Below are 9,420 nucleotides of genomic sequence, written 5' to 3' on the forward strand. Positions count from 1 at the left end.
TAGCATATGAAAACAATTAACAGAGCAATGACCATTAAGTAACATGTTTTCTAATCTTTGGATAAAACTACCTTATAAAGCTGCATGCTACAAATGTTTTGAAAAGTGGGCTATAAATGTCATACAATTAGAGAAAGAGCTGAAGGGGCTTGCAACCCCATAAGAACAACAATGACAACCAACCAGAGCTCCCAGGGACTAAACTACTACCCAAAGACATGGAATGACCCATGGCTCCAACAGCATATGCAGCAGAGGAAGGCCTTGTTGGGCACCAATGGAAGGAGAAGCCCTTGGTCCTGCCAAGTTTGGAACCCCAGTGTAGGGGAATGTTGGGGAGGCGGGAAATGGTGGAGGATGTGGAGGGGAACACTCATGTAAGAAGGGGAGGGGGATGAGATAGGGGCTTAAGTCCAGGAAACCAGGAAAGGGAATAACATTTGAAAGGTAAAAAGAATATCTAATAAAAGAAAAAAACAATAATATGACTTAAATTTACATTCTAAAGAAATAGGTCTAATTAGTCTTTGAAGACAATTATTTACAACGAAAATTTAAAATCTCATGTTACTCTATTTTACAACAAAACATAAAAGTCTTAGGATTGCATTACAGAAATTTAACTCTTAAATATTTTTAAATTACTTTAAAGGAAATAAAATAAACTGTTAGAGCATAGTTAGTGTGCTAGAAGCTAAAAAAATGAAATAATTTAATGTTTAGTTAAAAACTAAAAAGTGAACTCAGATTCATTAAAAAAATTATATGAGAGGTTGGCAAAATGGCTTCCTATGTAAAGGCACTTGTACAGAAAACTGACATCATGAATCTTCCCTGTAACCTGCCTGAAAGAAAGAGAAAAATAATTCCAGGGAGGAGTCTTCAGACTTCACTATTGCACAATGACAATTGCAAGCACGCACAGAAAATTATACAAGCATGTGCACATAAATACAAAATTAATAAATAAATCAATATAATTTTAAAAATTATGGATCTTCTGTTTTATGATAGTTATATTCAATGTGTATTATGTGTTTGTGTATATACATATGTATACAAGAATGTGTGTGTGTGTGTGTGTGTGTGTGTGTGTGTGTGTAGGAGTCAGAGTTAAATTTCCTCCATAACCATTATAATGTTTTTTTAAAGTAAAAGATTTATTTATGTTAATTTCTTGAGCATGAATCTTTGGCCTATATGTGTTTGAGTGCATTGTATGCATGCCTGTTGCCTGTGAAGGTCAGAAGTAGATTCAGGTCCCTTTGAACTGGACTTACACATGGTTTTGAGCATCTGTGTAAATTCTTGGCAGCTAAACGTCAGTCTTCTGCATGGCCAGCAACTGCATCATACTCCTGATTTATCTTTTCAGCCCCCTATTTATTAACTTTTGATATGTATATACTTGTGATAAAAGTCTCATTAATCAATCAAGAATATCGTAGAACTCACTGTATTGACAATACTGGCCTTCAATTTAAAGAGATAGACTAGCCTCTGCCTCCTCCGTGCTGAGACTCAAGATATCTCTTTGAACTTTAGCTCATCAGTGGGTAGGGACTCCAGGGATTTATCTTCTCTCTTGGGCTGGGGTATGAAGCCTGCTACTTGTGAATTTTTCCTAACTCACATCATCATGAGTGAATATCAGGCACAATCCAGAAATGAGCCTTCCCCAAAGTCCCTTTGACATTACCTCTGCTTAGATCATTGTTTGCCTTGGATTCAAGGCATCATTCATGGTTCATTTGCTATTGTTGCCGTTGCTATTATTATTATTATTATTATTATTATTATTAATCAGTGTAAACTGAACAGTCATGCAACCAACCGATTTGCATACTTTGGATGTTTTCTCCAAAATTTATGCTTAAGTTTACTTGTCCTAGTATCCATTTATGATGTGATACCATTAAGGGGTGGTCACACCATGAACCTTGTGCCTTATATGGAAATACCACCATTATAATAGGTGAATTTGACTCCTTTTTTCCCTTCTGCCTGTCTCTCTTTCCCTGTTCTGTAGGATGATGAAGCAACAAATCAGTAATCGAGATCTGAGAAACTATATAATATTTCCTCAAAGCTAACATCTGGGAATGGATGAAATTTATTCTGTGAAGGACCCAGATTTAGATAAGTATTCTATTAGTTCTTAATAAACTCAAATGCAAACAACATACATCCTTCTCCTTAATTGGCTCATCTATTTTTATTTAGTTATATTTTCATCCTGTTACTACCCTGTAAAAAAATCATAAAAGTTTTGTAAGCATAGCCATTTTGCCTTTTACTTGTGTCCTAATTCAAACACCACTCTGATACTGCTTGTCTTAAAGACTCTCTGTATTTATTTCTTCAGTCATTGATAACTGATAAGTTATGATTTGTATTATTGTTTCAGCAGAGACCAAGCCACTCATTATTTAAAGCTGTAGAGAATATTTTACTTTCAAGGGAATGTTTATTGTTTCATTCACTTATGTAGTCCAATAATTTAGAATTAATGAGTAAATAGATGGTATCTAGTTAGAGATGAAGGAAACAAATTCTTTCTATTGGTTATATTTTATTTACATTTCACCACACTTTCTGTATCCATTCCTCTGTTGAAGGGCATCTGTGTTCTTTCCAGCTACTGGCTATTATAAATAAGGCTGCTATGAACATAGTGGAGCATGTATCTTTGTAGTATTTTCATTCACTATATATTTTCACAAACAAATGGATTAAAACTGTTAAGTCATTGTTTTAAATCTATAGGTAAAGTTACATATAATATATGTATCTACACATAAATACATGTAAAATATATTTCAACACAATATAGACTTTAACAGAAATTATGTTAATTTGGTTGATAATGTACCTCATAAAAACCACATACTAGGGGCTGGGGATTTAGCTCAGTGGTAGAGCGCTTGCCTAGCAAACATAAGGCCCTGGGTTCGGTCCCCAGCTCTGAAAAATAGAAAAAAGAATAAAAAACCCACAGACTAATGAAAAGCTGGAATTGATGCCTAACTATCTAAATAAGTAGGTAGTGGTTTGGCTAGAATGAAGTTGCAATCATATGCAATATAATATCTCAGCGAACATTAGTGCTTTTTATAACAGGTCTTGAATAGCACACACATCTGAGAGGAGAGGAATACAAAAGACAAGACTACAAGCCAACTTCTTCTAGAGAATTCTTCATTAAGAATCTCTTACAGGATTATTCTAGAATATGTCAAGTTGGCAATTAAAATTCAGCCATCAAAAACTCTTCCTTACCTTTGGGATTTACATAGGTTTACCTGGCAGGAGCCTAAGTGTACAAGAGTGTACAAGGGTAATACTGTCATTCAGGGCTGAAACAGTTTCTGCTCTCTCCTTAGAGAGTTTTGCAAAAGCAACCCAGCGTCAGCCTTTTGTATTGAAGGAGAAAAAGAAAATAAAAATCCCAACATTGTCGCTCTGATTTTTATCAGTGTTTATACTAGTGAAAACTAACATATAAAACTCTATTTTTACATCCTCCACAAATGACTTCATTTTCAAAGCCCCAAACTTTTGAGATCTTTTCTTTGTTTTCTCTAATATTTCCAGTGTGAAAATATGCCAGATACTCAAGTATTTTGCAGATAGATATATGAGGGCCTAGGATCACATATAGCCCTACTTCCAACTTTTTTAGAGTCAGAGACATAGCAGTTTATACGTAACTTTTAATTCATATATAAAATGTGAAATCCATGCCTACTAATGTGTATACAATAAAAAGTATTGATGCTAGAAATTTATTTTATTTAGTCTAGTCATTTTGGGAGATCCTGATACCTAATTAGATAGTCTCATTAGATACCCTTCTCTGTCTCAGTTAAGTGTTGAAAGTAGCATACTCAAAATTGCAATGGTTTTATTTAACATAATTATTTAAATGTTGGATATTTAGTTAAAGCATCAGCTGATAATAGTTATTTTTCAAAATTAGTTTCTTCTACAGCAATCATGTTCTTTAACACTTTACACATAGCTAATTATTTAAAAACCTAATATTCTGCAATTCCGAAATAGATTTCAAAAGTAGGAATGCAAACAGGTTATTAAGAAACTTAGCTGTTCTGCTTCATTTAAAAATGCAAATTAACTTTTCATACAAAAATGTATAAATAATTATAGTGCCTGAACTGAAATTTAGCTTTTAATGTCAGAACTATTAATCTGTAATCCCTGGATAACTTTAAATTTAAATTATACTAAGGATTTTTATGATTTTGGATTTGTCTATTTGTTATAACTTGAGAAATTGTTAAAATGATGTAATTAACAAAGGACAGATATAATTAGATTTACCCAACACTACCATTTCAAGAGAAATATGTGAAATGAAGCCTTCTGTGGAAGAAATAATTATCAACTTAAAAGTCAAACAAATAGAAGAATGGGATAAAGCTTAATGTCCATCCTGCAGCAGTGATGTTAGTTTACTAAAAATATCAGTAGTGAAATAGTTCTATTAACTCAGCTATTTTATTATTCAGATTCGTTTATTCAAGAACTCATGAGTATCATTTATTATGCAATGATGTATGTATGAAAACAGAAATGCAAGTTGTCCTGTGATTATAAGATACCTACATGATAAATGTTGAATTAGATAATTAAATAAAGTGCCACAAAGCACTATGGAAAATGTTCACAGGTTTCTCTTGAGAGTACTCAAAATTTCAGAACAGTTTGGTAGCAACTATGACAGTGGAACAATATTAATTCTTATAGAAATAATTCTTACAGAAATATAGGTATTTCTGTTTTGGTTCTTCCCAGGAACCTTGGAGACATATGTTGGAAAATGTTAAGAAATATAGATAGCAAGTTACACACATAGAATTCTATAAATTGAATTGCCCCATTGCTTAAGATGTGCGCAGAATTCAAAAGACAATATAGACTCTGATGTTGTCAGCTTCGTGTTTGTTAAACGTGTTCGTTGGTGCCTTCTTAAAGAGTAAGGGGAGAAAAAAATTGACAGTTACACATCGATAGCATTAGATGCCTGAGGAACTGCTACTAGGAGGCAAGTAACTCAAAGGCTCCATTGGGGTATTTTTAAAATCCTATTAGCCAATTTCTATTCTTATGATACAAGAAGATAAAGTTGTGGCGTGAACAGCAGTTCAGTGAAGGGGTAAATTGAATCGCAAGAAGCCACGGCATGCATAACACCTGTGGTGCCTTGCTTTCCTCCTGGTGGCCCAGCCCTTTTGATTTTATTCCTCTTCATCCTCTCTGCTTTAACCTAAACTGGCTGAACTGTTTTCGCACACTCAGCTTCACAATTTATGACCATTCTAGACATCCCTCTCTGTACCCTGAGGTTTTCTTTCCTGATCAGTGGTCCCTGAATGATGCTCTTGTCGGCCTATCATATCACACTTTGTTTTATGTAACCAGTTTGTAAATTGTTTCATGGGATGCTTACTCAGCTTCACATTACAATGTTGGATCTATAAATGATCACCGGGGAGTTTACCAAAAAGCATCCCGTGTTTGATACATAGCTCACCAAAGCTTTCATTCTCTTCATTTCCCTCCATGTCAAGGAGGCTGTTCTGGCCCATTGCCCTACGATGGGTGCATTTTTTCCTGAATTTTGCTCAGATGTGATTTATGGTTGATATGCTATCTGGTTCTCGCTGCATTCCGGCATTTTTCTTTTATCTTGTCAGAAATAGATTCATTGCTTGCAGTTTTTCCTCTCAGTACAGTGTTGATGAGCATTCAAATGCCACGCATACACCATTCTAGTGCAGAGGTCAGCAGTCATGCCGAGTTAAGATTCCTTTATTCACAATTCTCCCTTTGGGAGACCTTTGAAAAAATCATATTCAAGCTAAGAATGTGGGAACATCACCTATGGATATTGTTCTCATCAGCTCATCCTGAAATGCTGAGAGTCAGTTAAATTCAAAGCATCCATTTCTAGTTGTTCTTTGACCACTGTAACTTTCCGCTAGAGTATAAATACACCCCGTAGTGATTACTTTCTCCTCTTTGTGGGAGGACAGCCCTTAATCTTGATCACTCTCACATTTTTATCTGATTTCATTTATTTTATATTAAATATAGAACTGATTCATTAAGGTAGTCAACATATTGAAATCCAAAGGAATCCTAAAAAACCAAATGCACAACCAAAAACTACTATTGATTTTATTATTTTTATTTCCAAGCATTCTTAGTTTTAATCAGTTATCTCCCAATACATTTTATCATCTTCTGTGGCTTGTTCAGTTATGTGAAGAGACAGCAGAGGAGTCCATATGGCCAGAAGAATAAATGGAAATATGCAGCTCTGGGGGGTGGAGAGGTGGAAAAAACCTCTAGAAAGTCCCAGACACCTGGGATGTGAGAGGTCCCCATGACTTAATGGAGATGACCTTAGAAGAAATGCCCCGCAGTGGGGAGGTAGAGCCTGAAAAAAACTCCTCCAATTAGGACAGGGTCCTCAGTGGAGGGATGGGGTTACCAACCCATCAAAATTTCTGACCCAGAACTGTTTCCATCTATCATCCCATGTGCAGCCACCAAACCCAGTCACTATTGCTGATGCAAAAATGTGCTTGCTAACAGCTTGATATGAAGGTCTCCTGAGAGGCTCTGCTAGAGACTTACTGATGCAAATGAGGATGCTTACAGCTATGAATTGGACTGAGCACAAGGACCCCAATAGGGGAGTTAGAGAAAGGACTGAAGGGGTTGAAGGGGTTTACAACCCCACAGGAAGAACAAAAATATCATACAACAGACCCCCCACCCCCAGAGCTCCTGGATACTAAACCACCAACCCAAGAGTACACATGGAGGGACCCATGGCTCCAGCAGCATATGTAGTAAAAGACAGCTTTATCTGGCATCAGTAGAAGGAGAAGCCCTTGGTCCTGTGAAGGCTGGTTTCCCGGATGTAGGGGAATGCCAGGGGGGTTGAGGTGGGACTGGGTAGGACTGAGTGGGTAGGGACATCTTCATAGAAGCAGGGGGGAGGGAGAGTGGTTGGAGAAGGGGGAAAGGGAATAACATTTGAAATGTAAATGCATAAAGTATCCCAAAAAAAGAGAAAATAAAATACTCTAAAAAGAAAAAAAATCAAAACCAAACCAGACCAAAACAAAACAAAACAAAAAGTAAGCAATACGACTAACAACTGTTCACTTGAATTCACCAACCTTGAAATAATTCATTTCCTATCAGTTGCTTTCTGAACATACAGTGAAACATACTTAACGTGCAGATCAGTAGTGACTCAGGCCCATATGCATCTATGGACTCTTCATATTGTCAGGGGACATGATATGGGCTAGTTATCTGATTTCTTCTGATTCTTACATTCTTAAGCTAATAAAAATTCAAGGTAGAAATATAAAGAAATGTCGGGAAAAAAGGAGCAGGAACTGAAGGAAAGACTGTCCAGTGACTATCCCAACTTGGAATCCATCCCATGGGTGTGTATGAAACACTAACCATATTACTGATACCATGTTGTTCTTGCAGACAGAAGTCATGGTTCTTTCTTGAGCGATAATTGTTAAAGTTTAAAAAAAAATGATACCCAAGGTAAGGCAAAAAGAGAGCAAACAGGGACATGAGCAACAATTTATATTATTTGACTCTGTTACAACTTAATCTCTCTGTATCTTTATGGGGTTTCTTTGGTCTCCAAATGGCAAATCTCAATGCTGGATTAATTCTCAAATTATTTACACATATGCTTATGTATAATAAAATGAAACGTAACTTGAGAATCCAAGATATGGACATATTATGATATTAATGAGAAATTATTAGCAACTAACATTAATTGGTGTATTGTGAAATATAAATACATGCAGTATTTAATATGTTTATATTAGCTATGAACAAACTTTGTGTATAATTTTTCTTTATAAGTCATTTTACCATTATTCATCTTTCCAGACATGTATCATGAGAATGTAAACTAAATGAAAATTCAAATGTGCAAAGTTGATAATTAACTTATTTATCTAATGATTATTGATGATTCTGACCCCATATGTATACCAATGTGTAAAGTATGCCAATATGATAAATACATATTTAATTTACTTACTAACATTCAAAATGTTTTCTGAGGATATTTTCTCTAATTAACACTAAACAGATGTCATAAGTTGGTACAAAATGCCTAGAATTTTTAGTTATACTATCAGATTAATTGATTCAAAATAAATTAATAAAATATTGTGCAAATTAATTTTCAAAGCTTAGAGTAAAATTTGGTTTGCATTGCTTACATGAAAAGAAATAGTACCTCTACCCCTGAACTCCCTGGGAAACCAAAGAGTACACATGGAGAGACCCATGGCTCCAGCCACATATGTAGCAGAGGATGGCATTGTAGAAACCCTTGGTCCTGTGAAGTTTCGTTTCCCCATTGTAGGGGAATGCCAAGGTATTGAGATGAGAATGGTGGGTGGGAGTAGGGAGTGAAGAGTTGGTGGGTAGGAGGAGAGGGAAGAGGGAATGGGAGGGGGAAAGGGAATAGCGTTTGAAATGTAAATACATAAAATATCCTATGAACAAAATAAGTAAAAAAATAACATATACAAAAAGGTGGGAAAAGAAAAGCAAATTTATTGCCTATCCTGAAGAGCAGTTCATGTGTGATATTGTGTTAGAGTGTTCAGTGACAAATATGTCCTGTGGAAGGGATCACCATGAAATTAGCTATCTGTAATACCCACTTAGGCTAAACCTTAAAAAATTCTAAATTTAAAATCATAGTTCCGTGAATACTATCAGGCAGACAAGTAGATTCTGGACTCTAAGCTGAAGGATAAAATTGCCTGGTGGCTATGGTCTCCACATAAACTGAAATTTATCTATGGTACTTGTGGCTGTTCAGTAGTGAGGCTGTACTCAAATTGGTCTGAAAAGGAATACTTCCTTAACCAGCAAAAATCTCCTAGAGAGCTATGTTGCTTATGTGAGACAGTATTTGGAACATTCTTAGTGTACTGCCTGCGTTTTGTTCTTCAAGCATACCAGCTCTTAACATCTCCCACATGGTTTCTAAATTTGAACATAGAATATTGAACACAGAGGAGAGTTAAATATTCCAGACAGGTAAGTTTTGTCAACATTGGTTTTATGTATACAAAAGCAGATTATTATAGTTTATAATTTAAGTTTCTGTAGATTACATAACTACGTTAAACAATGATCTTCAAGCATAAAATCATCCCTGATGAGCAAAGAGTACTGAAAAAAAGTTTATGGGAAATTCTTCCAAGACTAACTCACTTGAATTAACTCTATACTTTATGAAATTAAAACATAAATTTTTGGCAAGAAGTGTCTTACTGTAACAAGTATCCCTTCTTTAAAAAAAGATTTATTTATTTTGTAATTACA

Source organism: Rattus norvegicus, chromosome 2 (assembly GCF_021556685.1).
Source record: "Rattus norvegicus strain SHRSP/BbbUtx chromosome 2, alternate assembly SHRSP_T2T, whole genome shotgun sequence".
NCBI classification, from domain to species: Eukaryota; Metazoa; Chordata; class Mammalia; order Rodentia; family Muridae; genus Rattus; species Rattus norvegicus.